Below are 19,503 nucleotides of genomic sequence, written 5' to 3' on the forward strand. Positions count from 1 at the left end.
CATTCAATAAGCCTAAGATAATAATATCTACCATTTTTAAAGACATGCCAAGTTCTGTGCAAGGGATAAACACACATTAACATTAGTCCTTACAATCAAGTACAAATTATTATCCCTACTTAAATGAGGAAACTGAGGCTCAGAGTGAGAAACTCACCCAAGTCTAACGCAAATAAGCCTCTGTGGTTATTAGGAGGCTCTGACACAGGGCAAAAGCACTTGAGCAACAGGTGGGCAGAGGCACAGAGCATCTCCAAAGAATGTGAGGGTGGGAAGAACAGGACTAGGATAAGGAAAAGTCACTTAGAAGGAAAAAATGCTGAAGGCATACTTCATTTGAAAAACTGAAGTTAACAGATTCAGATATTTGCATTTAAGTTTAAAAAATGTATTAGATGCCTTCAATAGAAAGTTTTTTCCATATATTTGAAATACGATTCACTATATACACATAACATGTGTTTAAAATAAATGATTCATTTTTATTCTGCCTTCCATATTCTCTGACCCCACAGGGACCTTCAAGCAGCTGCCCGCCCCCCCCCCACCCCCGCCACCCCCCAGCCACCCACCACCACCTCACTGCCTTTCATTCTTGCGTGGCCACACTTCCCTACTTAGTCTGAATGTTGTGGTCAACACTGTTCTCACTTCTTTGTATATTCTCTCAGCCTCTTAGCTCCTCTTTCACTTCTTTCTTGGCCAACCGCTTACCCTAGTTACAGCTTACAGCAAACCCAAATGAACTTCCTGGCCAACTCAAATCAGTTCGATCTGAATCTCTACATACTTTTCCAATACTGAAAAGTTGAAAGTGGCTAAGAGAAATACACAAGGTCCCTGAAGAGTGTCACTTTATTTTTTTATGTTTTGCCTTTGTGATAGCAGCAGTATTCTCATAAACATGCCAGGGGACTAGAAATAAGTAAGAACTTGTGCAAAGATATGGTGGCAAATAAGCAGGCTTAGTGTTACTTTAAATTCTTGACCATGAACTACTAGTTGACCAGACATGCCAACTGCAATCATACAGCATTTCTAGTCTCTTCACTTTCCCACTTTTTCAGACAACTGTTTCAGACTTTCTTCTCTAATTTCCAACAGCTCCCTCTCTGCTGAAGACCATATTTCTATTTTACTGGGAAAGTCAAAGCCCTCAGAAGAGAACTTCTACAGATTACCCACCACATAACCACCCTCCAGCACAGACTGGATCTCTTCCTAATTTCCAGATATGTACTTCTGATTGCCAACTAGTCAGCACATCTCCATTTAGGCTCATCATCAAATGGTAACATGTGCAAAATGGAACTTCTGATACCACCCCCACCAAAACCTGCTTATTTCACAGATTAGTTTTGTCAGTTAGTTGAATGCAGCTCCATCCTTCTAGGACCCTGAGCCCAAAGGCCTCTGGATCATCCAGGGTCCTGTGTCTCACAACCCACATAGTCAGTAGATTTTGTTGACTCTACCTTCCAAATATGGGGCTTCCTGGATGGCTCAGTGGTAAAGAATCTGTCTGCCAATGCAGGAGACACAAGAAACGTGGGTTCAATCCCTAGGTTGGGAATATCCCCTGGAGTAGGAAATGGCAACCCATTCCAGTATTCTTGTCTAGGAAATTCCATGGACAGAGAAACCTGGCAGGCTATAGTCCATGGGGCCGCAAAGAGTTGGACATGACTGAGCACCACCACCATCACCTTCCAAGTGTATCTGGATTCTCACCACTTGGCATCACTCCAGCACTATCACCTGAGTCCAACACTCTAACTTGCCCTGTTAACACTTCATTTGGAACCTAAAACTTCTTCTGCAATTTAAAATTCTCTAAAGGGGACTCTTATTCCTTGGAAGGAAAGTTATGACCAACCTAGAGAGCATATTAAAAAGCAGAGACATTACTCTGCCAACAAAGGTCCGTCTAGTCAAGGCTATGGTTTTTCCAGTGGTCATGTATGGATGTGAGAGTTGGACTATAAAGAAAGCTGAGTGCTGAAGAACTGACGCTTTTGAACTGTGGTGTTGGAGAAGACTCTTGAGAGTCCCTTGGACTGCAAGGAGATCCAACCAGTCCATCCTGAAGGAAATCAGTCTTGAATATTCATTGGAAAGACTGATGTTGAAGCTGAAACTCCAATCCTTTGGCCACCTGATGTGAACAGCTGACTCACTGGAAAAGACCCTGTTGCTGGGAAAGACTGAGGACAGGAGGAGAAGGCGACGACAGAGGATGAGATGGTTGGATGGCATCACCGACTCAATGGACCTGAGTTTGGGTAAACTCCAGGAGTTGGTGATGGACAGGGAAGCCTGGCATGCTGTGGTTCATGGGGTCACAAAGAGTCAGACACGACTGAGTGACTGAACTGAACTGAAAGGCTACCACGTTAATTATAATAAAAGCCACCAAGGCCACACACACCTACCTCCCAATGTCCTCTCCAATCTATTCCTCTGCCCCTCCTTCATTCCACTCCTTACACAGCCTTGTCTCAGCAATTCATTCTTTTTCCCTTTCTTATTTTTCATAAACTTAAGTCATTTTCTAACAATCTATAATTTTTTTTTGTATTTTAGTTCTTGTCTCCCCTTCCAGAGTAGAAATTTCTATCTCCTTTGTCCACTGATGTAACCTACGCTTAGAACAGTATCAGACCCAGAGCAGACTTCCAACACATATTTGTGGAATAGACATAGGAATGAATGACTAAAATAACACCTCTCTTATATGCAGTAACAACCAGAATACCTCTAACAATCCTACACATACCAACTCTAGAAGTAATATAAGCTTAGTTATCTCATGATATTATAGCTTTTATTATATATGCTAAAATTATTATACTTTGAATGAAGATCTTTAGCAGGTAACCCTAAAATGGCTGCTAATAAGACTCTGCAACAAAAAAGACATAAAAGGGGAAATAAAATCTATTTTTAAAAATAGCTGAGGTATTTGAATTTCATTGTTCTAAAACTCTCAGGAAGGAAGTTCTTCTGAGTACCCTATTTTTTTTTAAGAGGTTTAAAGTTTATCCCTTAAATATCAAAATAACTTCTTCATGATAGAAATCATTGTGTGTTCTCAATTTTCCTACATTTTATACAACATTTTGAATAAATGTTTCTTTCTGAGAATTCATCACCAAAATGCTCAAAGCACCAATTATTGTAAAGTACTCTATATAGTGATGCCTTCAGGGTCTTCAGAGGCATATCTATAGGTTTTCAACCAGCAGTTGAAGACCTTGTTTTGAATGTTCATGACTATTTTCATAGGTCTGTGTCTCCCTTGGCTGACCAAATATCTATCTTTATGAAATCTGAACTCATATTTCCAACTACTTTAGAACAAATAAACTGAATTAACCACCTCAGGGGTCTTCAGGAAGCAGAACTATAGAAACAGAAGACTTATTTTAGTGAAACCTATTCTCATTGTTCAGAGATTGCTTTTCCTTACATTTGTTTAATAAACAGCTACCGAAAGGCTACGCTATGTCAGCAAAGTACTGTCCAGGCATTACAAGCAAAGTGATGAAAAGTTATGCGTAAACTCTGTGGTTCTTGTCTTCAAAGACCACACAGTCCAGGAGAGGGATCCTGCAAGAAGTTCATGAGATTCACCTCATTGCCTGAAATACTTCAGAGATCAATTCCCTTGGGACAAACTTAGACATGTTTATGGCCAGGCTTCAGAACAGCAAATACTGAGAGCATTAAAACACTAACCAACTAAACTAATACAGTTATGTAAAGTTTAAAAATAAAATAAAATAAAAAATAAAAATAAAAATAAATAAAACACTAACCAATAGATAAGGAAGTGGAGCTAAACCCCAGATAAGTGCTCATTTTGAAAACTACAAAGTATCTTTTTAAACTGGCAGAAGAATACAAATTTACCTACTGTGTTATCTTTATTCATTCATACAAAGACTGCAACCTTCAGCTCTATGTGATGAAGTGTGTATTTTTGTGTATGTAAAACATAATAAACACACTGTATTGTGATCCTAAAGATAAGCTTTAATAGATTATCCAAAAGATAGAGGAATGAGCTATAATTATTATTTTCATGTGTGTTTCCTCTATGAGATCATCTGGTACACTGCTTTAACCGGTAACTGGACAATGCCCAGCACATAGCAAGTACTCAATGAGTATTTTTTAAAATAAATTAATGTCCAGTCAGGTTCACTGTGGTACACTATGAATCCAGGGAATGAGTATTTGATTTTTAAGAGGATAAGAGTCAAGCAATCAAAAAAGTGTGGAAAAATCATTGATGAATGATTGAGTAGCGTGCTTTGGTGTGATTCTACTTGGTCAATTCCACCTGATTTTTGAAATCCAAGGAAGACAAAGATGGTCAACAGGCACATGAAAACACACTCATCACCACTAATCAGAGAAATATAAATTAAAATGAGGTGTCACTTTATACTTGTCAGAATGGCTATTGCCAAAGTTTACAAATAACAAATGTTGATGAGGATGTGGAGAAAAGGGAATCCTGGTACACTCTCGGTGGGAATATAAATTTGTGCAGCAGCCCAGTGGAAAACAGTATAGAGGTTCCTCAAAAAACTAGCATATGATCCACCCATTCCACTCCTAACTATATATTTGAAGAAAATGAAAATCCTAATTCAAAAAGATCTATGTTCATTTTTACAATAGCTAAAATATACAACCAACTTAAGTGTACATCAACAGATAAACTGATAAAGATGTGGTACACACACACATACATACACTCACAATGGAATATTACTTAGCCATAAAAAATAGTGAAATTCTGTCATTTGCCACAACATGAGTGGACCTACAGGTTATTATGCTATTAGGTCAGGCAGAGAAAATCCTGTGTGTTATCACTGATACATGGAATCCAAAAAATGAAAAAGAATAAATATAACAAAACAGAAGAAGACTCACAGATATAGAGAACAAATTAGTTGTTACCAATAGGGAGAAGGAAGGAAAAATGGCAAGACAGGGGTAGGAGATTAAGAGGCAGAAACTACTATGTATAAAAAAGCTACAAGGGCAGACTGTACAGCACAGGGAATAGAGCCAACATTTTATAACAACTTTAAATAGAGTGTACTCGATAAAAATATTGGATCACTATGTTGCATACATGAAATGAATATTGTAAATCAACTGTATATCAAATAACAGTTTTAAAATTAAGTAAAATAACAAAATAAAGAAATCTTAAGGTTCTTCAGCCTAAGCCTGTGTCCTCAAACTGCCAGAGATCTGAATCACTGGAAAGCTTGTGAAAGCACAGATTCCACCTGGTACACACACACTGTCGCCCCAATTTGATTCAGTCCATCTGCAGTGGGGCCTATGAACTGGCAGTTCTAATAAATTCGAGTGATGCTGACGCTCTCACTCTGGGGACCAGACTTAAAACCATGAGCCCAGGCAACCCAAATTTGCTCTGAAGAGATTTATTTTTTGTACCTTTTAAAAAATTTATTTTTTATTGAATATAGTTGATTTACAACACTGTGTTAGTTTCAGATGTATAGCAAAGTGACTCAGTCATATATATAGCTCCTTTTAAAAAATCCTTTTCTATTATAGGTTATTACAAGATACTGAACACCATTCCCTGTCCTATACAGTGAATCCGTATCTATTTTATGGAGTGGTGTGTATCTGCTAATTCCATAATTTATAGAATTTATCCCTCCCCCCACTCCTTCCCTTTGGTAACCATAAGTTTGTTTGTTTTCTATATCTGTGACTGTTTTAGAGAGACTTATTTTTCATTTAAAGTATATATTCTCCATGGATTCATTACTATTAAGTATCATTTTATGCAACTATTCATTTACTCCCCAATGATGCATATATTATTTAAATAATTAGTGAAACTACTTTTTTATACACAAAAAGTAGGGCAATTATTTTCTGGATTAGTCATCATGGAAATTTGTAAAAAGCAAAAGAAAATAAAACGCTTAAAAGAATACGGAATAAGAGGAAAAAAGCATAAATTGGGAAATGGAGTTATTTGCAGCTAAAATGGGAAGAATTTAGGCACTGAAAGAATGTATATACTCATAAAACTAAACAGACCACAAATGTTTTCCAAAGGCCTCTTGCAGATCATTAACCTGAGCTATTAAATTATAAACCAAATAAACACATCAAAGAGTATAATTTTTAAGTTTGTGGCATTATTGGATAAATGATGAAGACAGGTATTATTTTAGTTGAATTCTTAAAAGAATATTCCAGTATAATGAACAAGAGATTTAATTCATTTCTAAAACCTTTTTTTAAGATTCAATTCTGGAAGTATTTTGGTCACTTAAAATATGTTAAATATTTCATAGATAATTTCACAATGGATAAAAATAACTTCAGCGCATGACAAAGTAATGCAAACACAGATTACATATGTCAATTACTTAAACTGTCTCAACATACATACACTTGACCCTTGAACAACGTGAGTTTGAACTGCATATGTCCACTTATACGCTGATTGCTTTCAATAAATACAGTGCTACACCAACCATGGCTCGCTGAATTATGGAACTGATGATATGAAGGGTCAACTCTGCGTTCTGAACATCTGTGGATTTTGATATCCACAGTGGGTTCTGGAACCAACCCCGCACAGATAGGCAGGGATAGGTAAGTGTTAGTCGTTCAATTGTGTCTGACTCTGCAATCCCCAGAGAAGGCAATGGCATCCCACTCCAGTACTCTTGCCTGGAAAATCCCATGGATGGAGGAGCCTGGTGGGCTGCAGTCCATGGGGTCGCTGAGGCTCGGACATGACTGAGCGACTTCACTTTCACTTTCCATTTTCATGCATTGGAGAAGGAAATGGCAACCCACTGCAGTGTTCTTGCCTGGAGAATCCCAGGGACGGCAGGGCCTGATGAGCTGCCGTCTATGGGGTTGCACAGAGTCGGACACAACTGAAGCAACTTAGCAGCAGCAGCTGCAATCCCAGGGACTGTAGCCCATCAGGCTCCTCCGTCCATGGAATTCTCCAGGTAAGAATTGGGTTGCCATTCCATTCTCCAGAGGATCTTCCTGACTCAGAGATCAAACCTTGGTCTCCTGGATTGCAGGCAGATTCTTTACAGTCTGAGCCACTAGGGGCAGGGAGGGATGACTGTATTTAAATTGTCCCCAAAGTTTGCAAGTTAAGTGTTATTAAGTACAGTATATACACAGCAATAAGAAATAGATGAAAACTACAAATGGTATTAAAAAGAAACGGACGGTGTTCACTGGAATTATAAATTGGATGCATGATAAGTGGTCAATTCCAATAATTACTAGATGCTCTTCACCCTCCAAAACACATCCATTTGAATTAAAAGTGATATTATAATCAGCTGTATTCAAACCAGCAGATGCACCTGCAGTTAGTAGAAAGAACACAGGCTCTAAAAAGTTCCAGTGGTACTGATGCTCAGATTCTCAGTCAGTATCACAAGCTCTTAGCCTGAGCCTCAGTTCCCTCATCTGTAAAATGGAAATAAAATCATAGACCTCATACTTTTTTTTCATTTAAATGACAATTTTTTGCTTTTTAACTGGAGGACAATTGGTTTACACTATCGTCTTAGTTTCTGCTAAATATCAACATGAATCAGCCATAGGTATACATATGTCCCCACTCTCTTGAGCCTCCCTCCCTCCTCCCACCCCAAACCACCCCTCTAGGTTATCACAGAGCACCAGGTTTGAGCTCCCTACATCATACAGCAAATTCCCACTGGCTGTCTATTTTACATATGGTAAAGTACATGTTTCAGTGTTACTCCTTCAATTCGACCCTCTCTCCTCTTCCCCTATTGTGTCCACAAGTCTGTTTTTCATGGTTACGTCTCCATTGCTGCCCTGCAAACAGGTTCATCAGTACCATTTTTCTAGATTCCACTGATAGGTGTTAATATACATTTGCTTGTCTCTTTCTGACTTACTTCACTCTGCATAATAGGCTCTAGATCCATCTACCTCATTAGAACTGACTCACACTGTTCCTTTTTATGTGTACTATACACCATGGAATACTACTCAGCCTCACACTGTTTTAAAAGGAGGTTTATGAAATCAATGTACCAGCACTTGTCCAGCACACTGAAAGTGCTCAACTTCATTCTTCCAACTAATGTTTTGCTGAGCTTCTACTATAATGCTGGCATTATAACAGGTGACAGAGATTCATCAGAGAACAAAACAGACAAAAATATCTGTCTTCTAGGAGCTTACCTTTGAGTGTTCATTCCCTTTACCTTGTCTTATAGGCACAGTGCTGGTCCTTTGGGGCTGGGCATGAATAAACATGCCAAGAACCAGTCAAAATACTCAATTCAAGAATAAAATAAATAAATAAATAACACTAATCATGCAGTACATACCTTTATGGAACTAGAACATCTTATGAGGATACATGACATGAGACGGGAAGACAAAAGTAGGGTACGCTGCCCAAGAGACAGAACTTTAACTGAGTCTTGGGAAATGTCTAGAATCAGATATGAGATTTGTAAATTTTAGGAAAGAAAATATGAATAAAGGTAAGGCAGCTGGAAAACCCTGTAACCCCATGTTACATAACACTGTGTAGTTCAATATGGTTTGCGTTTCAAGTACAAATTAAAGAATGATGGGAAATTAAGATGGATATCTAGTAATAAGCCTTTACCTACTAAGATAAAAAAATATATTCAAAGGAATAGGATATTATTAAAAATATATATTTATGATAAAAATTCTCAACAAAGTGAGTATAGGGGGAACATACCTCAACATAGTAAAGTCCATTTATGACAAACCAACAGCTAATCCTATTCAATAGTGAAAAGCTATGAGTTTTCCCTCTAGAATCAGGAATAAGACAAGTATGACCACACTCCCATTTTTATTCAACATAGTACTGGAAGTCCTAGATTCTACAATCAGAAAAGAAAAATAAAAGATATACAACTGGGAGAGAAGTAGTAAAACTGTCACTAGTAGAAGATGACATGATATTAGATACAGAAAATTCTAATAACGCCACCAAAAAAAAACAAGCCTAGAAGAAATAAATTTAGTAAAATTTTAGGATTCAAAATTAATATACAGAAATCCATTGCATTTTTATACACTAAAAATGAGCTATCACTCTCATTTACAATTGCATCAAAAAGAATAAAATAGCTAGGAATAAATCCAAAGAAAATGAAAGACCTGTACTCTGAAAAATATAAGACCTTTATAAAAGAAACTGAAGTTGACCCCAATAAATGGAATGATATATTGTGCTCATGGATCACAAGAATATTGTTAAAATGACCATACTATCCAAAACAATCTACATATTTAATGCAATTTCTATCAATTCATCCACAGCATTTTTTCACAGAACTAGAATAAGTAATCCCAAAATATGTATGAACTACAAAAAATCCTGACTAGCCAAAGCAATCTTGAGAAAAAGAACAAAACTGGAGGCATCATGCTCCTCGACTTCAGACTATACTACAAAGCTACAGTAATAAAAACAGTATGGTACTCACACAAAAACAGACACATGGATTAATGGAACAGAATAGAGAACCCAGAAAGAAGCCCACTCACATCTGGTCAACTGATTACTCCATGACAAAGGGGGCTTCCCAGGCGGCATTAGTGGTAAAGAACCTGCTGGGCGATGCAGGAGATGTAAGAGACAGGGGTCTGATCCCTGGGTCAGGAAGATCCCCTAGATGAGGAAATGGCAAACCACTCCAGTATTCTCACCTGGAGAATCCCATGAACAGAGGAAACTAGTGGGCTACAATGGTTCCAAAGAGTCGGACACAACTAAAGCGACTTAACATATATGACACAGGAGGCATAAATATACAATTAGGAAAAGACAGCCTCTTCAGTAAGTTGTGTTAGGAAAACTGGACAATCACATGTAAAAAGATGAAAAATAAACCAAAAATAAACTTGAAAAGTGAAAGGCTTCAACTAAGACCTGATACCAAAAACTCCTAGAAAAAAACATAGGCAGTATACTTTTATATCAGTCCTAGAAACATTTTTTATGGATATGTCTCCTTAGGAAAGAGCAACAAAAAGCAAAAATAAGTGGGACCACATCAAATGAAAAAGCTATTTCACAAAAAAGGAAACCATCAACAAAATGAAAATACAACTTACTGAATGGGAGAAGGTATTTGTAAAGGATACGTCTGTAAGGGGTTAATATCCAAAATATATTTAAAAAAAAACTCATACAACTCAGTATCAAAAAGTAAAGCCAGTCTGACTAAAAAATGCACAGAATCTAAATAGGTATTTTTCAAAGAAGACATACAGATGACTAAGCATTTGAAAAGATGCTCAGCATCACTATTCAGAAGAGAAATGCAAATCAAAACCACAATGAGCTATTACCTCACATCTGTCAAAATGGCTATCATCAAAAAGAAACATCAAGTATTGGTGAGAATGTATAGAAAAGAGAATGCTTGTGCACTGTTAATTGAAATGTAAATTGGCACTGCCACTCTGGAAAACAATAGAGTCCTCTCAAAAACAGAACTAAAAAGCAGAGAGATAACTTTGCCAACAGAGGTCCATCTAGTCAAAGCTCTGATTTTTCCAGTAGTCATGTATGGATGAGAGACTTGGACCATAAAGAAGCCTGAGCACAAAAGAATTCATGCTTTTGAATTGTGGTGTTGGAGAAGACTCTTGAGAGTCCCTTAGACTGCAAGGAGATCAAACCAGTCAAAGGAAATCGGTCCTGAATATTTATTCAAAGGACTGATGATGAAGTTCCAACACTCTGGTGATGCGAAGAGCTGACTCTATTGGAAAAGACTCTGATGCTGGGAAAGATTGAGGGCAGGAGGAGAAGGAGGTGACAGAGGATGAGATGGGTTGGATGACATCACCGACTCAATCGACATGAGTTTGAGCAAACTCCGGGAGATAGTGAAGGACAGGGAAGGTTGGCATGCTACAGTCCATGGGGTCACAGAGAGTCAGACATTACTGAACGACAACCAGTACCACATGCTTAGCAATTCCACTTCTAGGTATTTATCCCCCCAAATTGAAACACTAAAGATACATGCACCCCAATGTTCACTGAAGTATTATTTACAATAGCCAAGATATGTAAGTAACCTAAGTGTTCCTCAATAAACGAATGAATACAAAAGATGTGGTATATGCACAACGGAAGATTACTCAGCCATAAAAAAAATAATGAAATCTTGCCATTTGTGAGAAGGATGGACCTAAGGGTTATTTTTCTTAGTAAAATAAGTCAGAAAAAAGATGGAATACTGTATGTTTTTTGTTACATATGAAATTTAATAAGCAACAAACAAATATAACAAAGCAGAGACAGACTCAAATATAGAGAACAAATTAGTGGTTGCAGGAAGGGAAGGGGAAATGGATGAAACAGGTGAAGAGGATTAAGAGGTGCAAACTACCTTATAAAATAAATAAGTCACAGGGATATAGTGCATAGCACAGAGAAAACAATAATATTGTAATAACTTTATGCATAATGTATAAAATATTGAATCATTATATTGCACACTTGAAACTAACGATATTGTAAGTCAACTAGTCTTCAATAAAAATTTTTTAAAAGACAGGCATTTTTCTAACATGGCAAGGTTAATTTGTTGGCTGAAGGACATCACAGATTACTAGAATGTGTCATTAAACTATCTGAGATTACCTCTCTATGGAAGACTTTAGCAAAGAAGAAGGGACAGTTAAGATTTTTAGTAGAACTTTCTATATATTATTATAGTCTGTAAGAGGAATGAGTATTTTTAAACACAGTGCTAAGAAATTACGAGTACTATAAACTGAAGAATGCTTCCCTGGTGGTTCAGACAGTAAAGTATCTGTCCTCAATACGGGAGACCTGGGTTCGATCCCTGGGTCTGGAAGATCCCCTGGAGAAGGAAATGGCAACCTACTCCAGTATTCTTGCCTGGAAAATTCCATGGACAGAGGAACGCAGCAGGCTATGGTCATAGGATTGCAAAGAGTCGGACACTACTGAGCGACTTCACTCACTAAACTGAAGAAAGATTTCACATTTTTGGATAATTTAAAGCTAATTTTCACCTTCCTTATAACCAAGATAATAAGATTTTTATTTTTTTTAATTTTTTTTAAATTTTATTTTATTTTTAAACTTTACAAAATTGTATTAGTTTTGCCAAATATCAAAATGAATCCACCACAGGTATACATGTGTTCCCCATCCTGAACCCTCCTCCCTCCCCAAGATTTTTAAAATTATTTATCCTACATAAAGAGTTGAAATTTTGTAAGTTTGTTTTTTAACAGAACTGTAGTTGCACTCATCTTCCTCTTTCAGAATGGCCTTAAATGGAGTAAGAAGATTTTAGCGAAATAAATTCAGAGAAGGCAATGGCAACCCACTCCAGTACTCTTGCCTGGGAAATCCCATGGACGGAGGAGCCTGGTAGGCTACAGTCTATGGGGTCGTGAAGAGTCAGACTCGACTGAGCGACTTCACTTTCACTTTTCACTTTCATGCACTGGAGGAGGAAATGGCAACCCACTCCAGTGTTCTTGCCTGGAGAATCCCAGGGACAGGAGTCTGGGGGGCTGCCGTCTATGGGGTCGCAGAGAGTCGGACACGACTGACGTGACTTAGCAGTAGCAGCAGCAGCAGCGAAATAAATTAAGGGGGGACATTCCATGGACAGAGGAACCTGATGGGCTGCAGTCCACAGGGACACACTCTTTTATAAAACTAGTACCACCATTATTTTTACTCTAACTGTGATATTAGCTTTGTGAAAAGTACGGTTTCTATGACTAAGATGGTTTCTAAAATGAAATAAATCCATCTACAGTAGAAATGTCCATCTTAGTAAAGAGGTAAATTGAGAGGCATGCTCAAAGAAACGAGTTTATTCGGGAATAACAGAGGAATTACAATTTGGGACACCTGAACTATAGCAAGCCAGAAGTGAGTTCATTGAGGATTTGGAACGTTGTTTAGTAGCTTAGTCGTGTGTGACTCTTTAGAACCCCATGGAATGTAGCCCACCAGGCTCCTCTGTCCATGGGATTTCCCAGGCAAGAATACTGGAGTCAGTTGCCATTTCCTTCTCCAGGGGATTTACCCCACCTAGGGATTGAACCCACATCTCCTGCATCGCAGGCTTTACCACTGAGCCACTGGGGAAGCCGGCAGGGTTTGGAATAGGCTGTGTTTATGGGCAGGGCATGTAACAAGGAGAGAGTTCAGTGAGTATCTGCTAAAAAGTCAAAATAAATGGAGACCTGCTTTGAAAATTCCCTGAGCAGATACGACTAGTCTAATCATACAAGAGAAATTCAATGTAACTCATTTTTTGGACACCAACCCGACCTGGGTCATTTATTTTTTACTCTGGAAATCATAAGCAAATCTTTCCAATGCTGATAAAAGGCAAAACTTCTGATTAACTCCTTGACATTTAAGAAAATTCCAATTTATCGACTTGTGTGTGTGTGTGTGTGCTTAGTCGCTCCATGGTGTCTGTGACCACATGGACTGTACCCCGCCAGGCTCCTCTGTCCATGGGGATTCTCCAGGCAAGAATACTGGAGTGGACTGCCATGTCCTCCTCCACAGGATCTTCCCAACCCAGGGATCAAACCAAGGTCTCCCGCATTGCAGGCAGATTCTTTACGGTCTGAGCCACCAGGGAAGCCCTCTGTAAATCAGGCATTTATGGGAAATTGGTCTCCCAGTCTTTAAGCTTCGCTTTCCTAAAGGCACATGAGGGAGATCATTCATTCTAGCAATTTCAGCTTGAAATTCTTTCCCAGTAGGGAGGAAGGGAATGATGTTTTAGGAGATATACTCACAACAAACCTCTTTCAGCTGAAAATGAAACCTGCACAGCTGCTAATGCTTTGGGTTTTGAGGATCCCCAAGTGATCTTGTTTGTAGCATTTTCTTTGGTTTTGCCTCATTAAAAAGACTACTTTCAACTAGATCAGACAATAAGGTCTGTAGAGAGGGCTTGAATATGTGGACATTTTTTACCTCTTAATTTTTCAAGTTAATTCTAAGTCCATTTGTCTAATAGATGTATCATCTCTGTTCTATTACAAATTATAATCAAATTCTAAACGTTTTTTCCATTTACTGACATCAAAATAAAAGATATCCCATTCAAATTCTATTTAGTCACTAAGCAATTGTATTGAACAAATATTCAGTTATTAGGCAAAGGTCAAACAGTATTGACATCCTATTTTAGACTGCTCAGATTCTCCATCTTTTTCATACAACTTAACAAATGTTTAGCAGTTACAGTGTTACTTTTTAAAACTGTCTAAAAGTTTTTGAATGTTGGAGAGTTGTTTTTCAAATTATATAGCATGATCTCCTTGTGATAAACTATCACAATGTAGGTAATATGTATCTGAATCATGGACAGAAGAGTTCAGAAGGAGAGAGATTACCTTGTGGGGTTAACTGGAGTGAGTGCTTACACCTGGGCACTGAATGAATTTACCGTTATAATGATCATGTGCTACACACTGGCTCTAAACAAGCCACCAAATATATCTTTCTGATGGTACTCTTCCCAGCAACGGTGACCTAGCCGAATTTCAAAATATTTATCTACTCTGGAGTTACTTTTTGGATACAGTAACATTGGTGGATAAGGAGTGCCCTATCCTTGTGGGTCATCTTTCAAGGTTGATTAGAGTCCGAGACTTGCCCTCAGACTACAGAATTGTTTTTCTCCTTGAAAAGAACTTCTGTGAAAAGAAGCAAGAAAAATCTTTGGTTTTATTTAGATAACACTCTAAATACCCGAGTAGACGTGCCCTTATGATTATGAGTAGTTTAAATACATCATTTCTGAAGGCACAGGGAGCCTGACCTTCCAGAATGGAGGGTTTCATTAACCAACTAGATGTCTCTCTGCTGTATGAAGTATAACCACACGTTTTACAATGTAAAGGGTGCCCCAAACAACAATGAAGCTCTGTAAAATTAGTGTTTGCATGGAAAATTGAGGGCTTTTTGGTAGGGCTCCTGTAAAAACTATTTCTGAGCAAGCTCCAACACAAACACCTTTTTCTTCCTAAGGAATCAATCCGTGGTTTATCTACTGGGTAAAAATTTCAATCCCTATTCTATTTATTATGTTTGAAACAGAGCCAAAATTGCTTTAAACTGTTCGATTTCACAATGAGATGACAAAGGGTGTGTATGCATAACTTATCTTTTCATAAAACCCAGCATTCAGAAGATAGTCATCCCTCTCCTGTAATCAAGTGACTGAAAATGGTGTAAGATTCTTCTTTTTAAAGTTTAACAAAGCTACAAAGTCCAGTTTTGAGGTACTTCATCCAATTTGAACACCACTACTGTGGGAGGCAGAGGACAGAGAGAGTAAAGAAACAGAGGGAAAGAGTAGTGAAAAGGAAGGCAGGAAAACCATCAAAGAGGCTCGCTGGTTCACCCTTACCAGTTTCTCTCTGGGCACACATCACAGCATGATGGTCACAAGTCCCAAGATGCAAGAGAAGAACCAAGCACAGATCCGAAGACAGGAGGCGGGTTATGCCTCTACGCCAGCCATTTGACTTTGAAGAAAAAAAACCAACAAAACACTTCTCAGACGGCTCTCAAAGTCAGCTGCCAAAACCCGAGCCCAGCCCGAGCCGAGCTGGCAGTAACCTTCTGCTCCCGGCGGCCCGCCCCCGCTGCTCCGCCTCCCCTTTCCGCGGGGATGCAGAGTGGCCCGAGCTTCCGCGGAAGGCCAATCGCTCGCCGGCCCACCTCTCATGACGTCAGGTGAAAGGGGAGGGGCCTGGACGCCGAGGGGTTTCCCAGCTCCAGCTGTTGGCGCGAGCTTCCTGTCTGCTTGATGCAGCTGTCTCCCAATAACCCAGAATCTGCCTGCTTGGGTGTTCGGTTCATTCTTGTATCGCTGAAACTGTTTTAACAGTTCATTCATTTACCTAAACTTGAAACTCTTGGGAATTATTTTTGGAGGGTAAAAGGATCAAATCTAAATACCTAATATTGATGTTAACTAGAAAAGAGATTGAGAAAAAAAAAGAAAAATTATTTGGTCTTTTTTCTCACTCCTTGACCTTTTATCCCCTTCTTCACCCAGAATGATGTGGCTCTGTGCTGCCATGGTCTGCTAGCTTAAAACTCACAGCTTTAAAAAAATATTTTACTTCCAAGTAAATTCCAACAACCCATCTACTCTCTCAACACTTCTTACCCGCGAAGTGCCTTGAGAGGAAGGGAAAGGGCATGCAAAGAAGGCAGAACCAGCGGTGACTATTAATAATTCAGACCTATTTGGTCTGAATCACTGGCTGCCAATTGTTTTATCCCACAAAGATAAAGAAGGGCAAATCTCTCCACAACTCTTTTTTTGTATATTTATCTTCCATTTTCTCAAATGTTTAAATATGTGGCAAGAGTGAAGAAAACTAAATGATAGTACGAACGTTTCGCTAATAGTGAAGAGCCCATCAGGACAGAACCATGGTGCTAGAAGAGTAGGAAGGTCAAGCTGGAGAGGCCAAACAAGTTCCTGCACCTACAGAGTAGGTGCCTCTCCCAGACAAGGAGAAACAAGTTCTGGGTGTGGCTTCCTGCGATGGCCAATTCAGGAAACTCTTTCTTGCAGGCAAGTTTTGTCAGTTCTGGGATAAGCCTAGTCTAGTAGAGCAGAGTGTCAGTCTCGTGGTCTCTGGAATTCCTGGCCCTGGTAACCCTTTTTGCAGTCATTAGACTCTCTCTAAGTGATATAAAAGATGAAGCAATTTTCCCATCTGATAGCCAGACTTCCTGGGGAGACAAAGTTTATGGGCTTTCCGTAATTTCCCCTCAGCACTGATGCTGAAATAATCTCAGTGGAGGGCTTTCTTGAGAGGATGCATACCAGGACAGTTCAGGCAGGCAGCTGGTATTTGCAGCCAGTTTGGATTGCTTAAATCGGGTCCTAACAAGTTACACATCAGAGTCAACTGAGGAGCTTGATGCCAAGGCCCCACCCAAGCCAATTAAATCTGAATCTCTGGGGATGGATTTCAAGCAATCTCTTTTATTTGTTTAAAGCTCTCCATGTGATTCTCATCTGCAGCAAAGGTTGAGAATCACTGGCTTAGATTTAAATTGTCTTAGATGAAAATCTACATTATATTTAAGTTAAAAAATGCAGTAGCAGGATAATGTAAAACACTCTGTAATACAATTTGTTCATATATATTTATAAAATGTATATTAAATATAAAATTATAAATAAATGGAACTTAATATAAACATAAAATATGATGTTAAGACACACAAAATTGTTTACTCAGAGGAAAAGGATGAAGAATGAGGGGAAGTAGAAGAGGAGACATTACCAGCTTTTCTTTTGTTTCTGTGACATTTGACTGAATGCAAGGAACATGTGTCCCATTTGATTTAAATGTACTTAATTAAGTTTTAAAAATTAATACTTTAGTGAAATGGTTGAGGGAATTTAAGAGGTACAAACTTCTAGTTATAGAATGAATCACAGGGATGAAATGCACAGTACGGGGAATATAGTCAGTAATAATGTAATATCTTTGTATGGTGATTAAGGAGGTCAAAAGGTACCGCCTTCAATTATAAGATGACTAAATCCTAGGGATGTAATGAACAACATGATTAATACATGTAACATGGCTGCATGGCTGCATATTATATATATGAAAGTTGTTAAAAGCTAATCCTACGAGTTCTCATCAGAAGAAAAAAGTATTTTTTCTTTTATTTTTCTACCTATATGAGATGATGGATGGTCACTAAACTTATTGCAGTAATCATTTCATGGTGTGTGTAAGTCAAATCATTATGCTGCACACCTTAAATTTATACAGTTGTTGCAGTTGTTGTTTAGTCCCTATGTCTGTGCCCGACTCTTCTGAGACCCCATGGACTGTAGCCCACCAGGCTCCTCTGTCCGTGGGATTTCTCAGGCAAGAATGCTGGAGTGGGTTGCCATTTCCTTCTCCATAAACTTATACAATGCTGTATGTCAATTGAGTCTCAGTAAAATTGGAAGAAGAAATCAATACTTACAAATATATTTGCAAATAATCACTGTTAATGTGAGTTTCAGTTTTTTTTCCAAATGTTCCTCTAGTATCTAACATTTCTCATAGAGTTGCTTCCATTTTGTTAAAAAATTCCATAAAATCTTTGATTAAATCCATTGGCTACCGAAATGTAAGTATTAATCCATACACCATTGCTAAACTTAAATGTTTTCTTTTAATTTCAGAAATATTTTCAAATTTTATGTGCCCATTTCCTCATGAAGTTTTAGGAGAAATATTCAAAATATATAGTATGGATGTAAGTTATGACCAACCTAGATAGCATATCAAAAGCAGAGACATTACTTTGCCAACAAAGATTCGTCTAGTCAAGGCTATGGTTTTTCCTGTGGTCATGTATGGATGTGAGAGTTGGACTGTGAAGAAGGCTGAGCGCCGAAGAGTTGATGCTTTTGAACTGTGGTGTTGGAGAAGACTCTTGAGAGTCCCTTGGACTGCAAGGAGATCCAACCAGTCCATTCTGAAGGAGATCAGCCCTGGGATTTCTTTGGAAGGAATGATGCTAAAGCTGAAACTCCAGTACTTTGGCCACCTCATGTGAAGAGTTGACTCATTGGAAAAGACTCTGATGCTGGGACGGACTGGGGGCAAGAGGAGAAGGGGACGACAGAGGATGAGATGGCTGGATGACATCACTGACTCTATGGACGTGAGTCTCAGTGAACTCTGGGAGTTGGTGATGGACAGGGAGGCCTGGAGTGCTGCGATTCATGGAGTCACAAAGAGTCGGATACGACTGAGCGACTGAACTGAACTGAAGGAAATTTCATCTTTTCCAACTGGAAAATTATTTGTAATTAGCAGTACGTCAGTGTCAACAACTTTGTAACCAACTGCCAGTAGGAAACATGGCATAGTAGTCAAGTGCCTAGGTCCTACCTGGCTTTAAATCTTAGCTCTGTTAATTTTAGATGGATATTCTTGGGTATCATCGCTAAGCTCCGCAGGTGAAATGATTCCAATAATACCTACCTCAGTATAAGATTACATCAAGTCATATAGCTGCAGTGCTTATCACTGTGTAAAGCAAAAAGTAGGAACGTAATATATGATAGTTATCAATTCTCTAACTTCTACTTTCCCCTCTTAAACATACTCAAAGATTACCATGGCAGCAGTGAACTGGCTTAGACTTTATCAGAAAACACTTTGTTTTTTAAACAAAACAGTAATCATGATTCTTTCTATGACTGATGACGCCTCTTATCCAGATAGATGTGAAAGAGAAACATTCATCCTTTCAGACCACCACTGTAACATGTAACACATGAAACTGTGTGTTCTTTTTTGTTTGCTTTCAAATATTTCACATGTAACAGTGGTCCCTAAAGTGACACAGCTGAT

At 38.5% G+C, this 19,503-nt stretch overlaps 1 protein-coding gene across 7 annotated transcripts in view; it reads right to left on the minus strand.

Annotated features, from left to right (window-relative positions):
- ATP10D (ATPase phospholipid transporting 10D (putative)) overlaps positions 1 to 16,971 on the minus strand; it is a 124,568-nt gene extending 107,597 nt beyond the window's left edge. For 2 of the 7 annotated variants that reach the window (XM_044945905.2, XM_044945901.2), the window contains exon 1: positions 15,516 to 15,801. The gene's annotated coding sequence lies outside the window, so the exon portion shown is untranslated. Of the gene's footprint in view, positions 1 to 8,414; positions 8,522 to 15,515; positions 15,803 to 15,829; positions 16,100 to 16,952 lie in introns of those variants that run through there. The other 5 variants (XM_044945900.2, XM_044945899.2, XM_044945902.2 and 2 more) reach the window with 5 other exon arrangements.
- Between the last annotated feature and the right edge of the window lie 2,532 nt (positions 16,972 to 19,503).

This window comes from Bubalus bubalis, chromosome 7 (genome assembly GCF_019923935.1).
Source record: "Bubalus bubalis isolate 160015118507 breed Murrah chromosome 7, NDDB_SH_1, whole genome shotgun sequence".
NCBI lineage: Eukaryota > Metazoa > Chordata > Mammalia > Artiodactyla > Bovidae > Bubalus > Bubalus bubalis.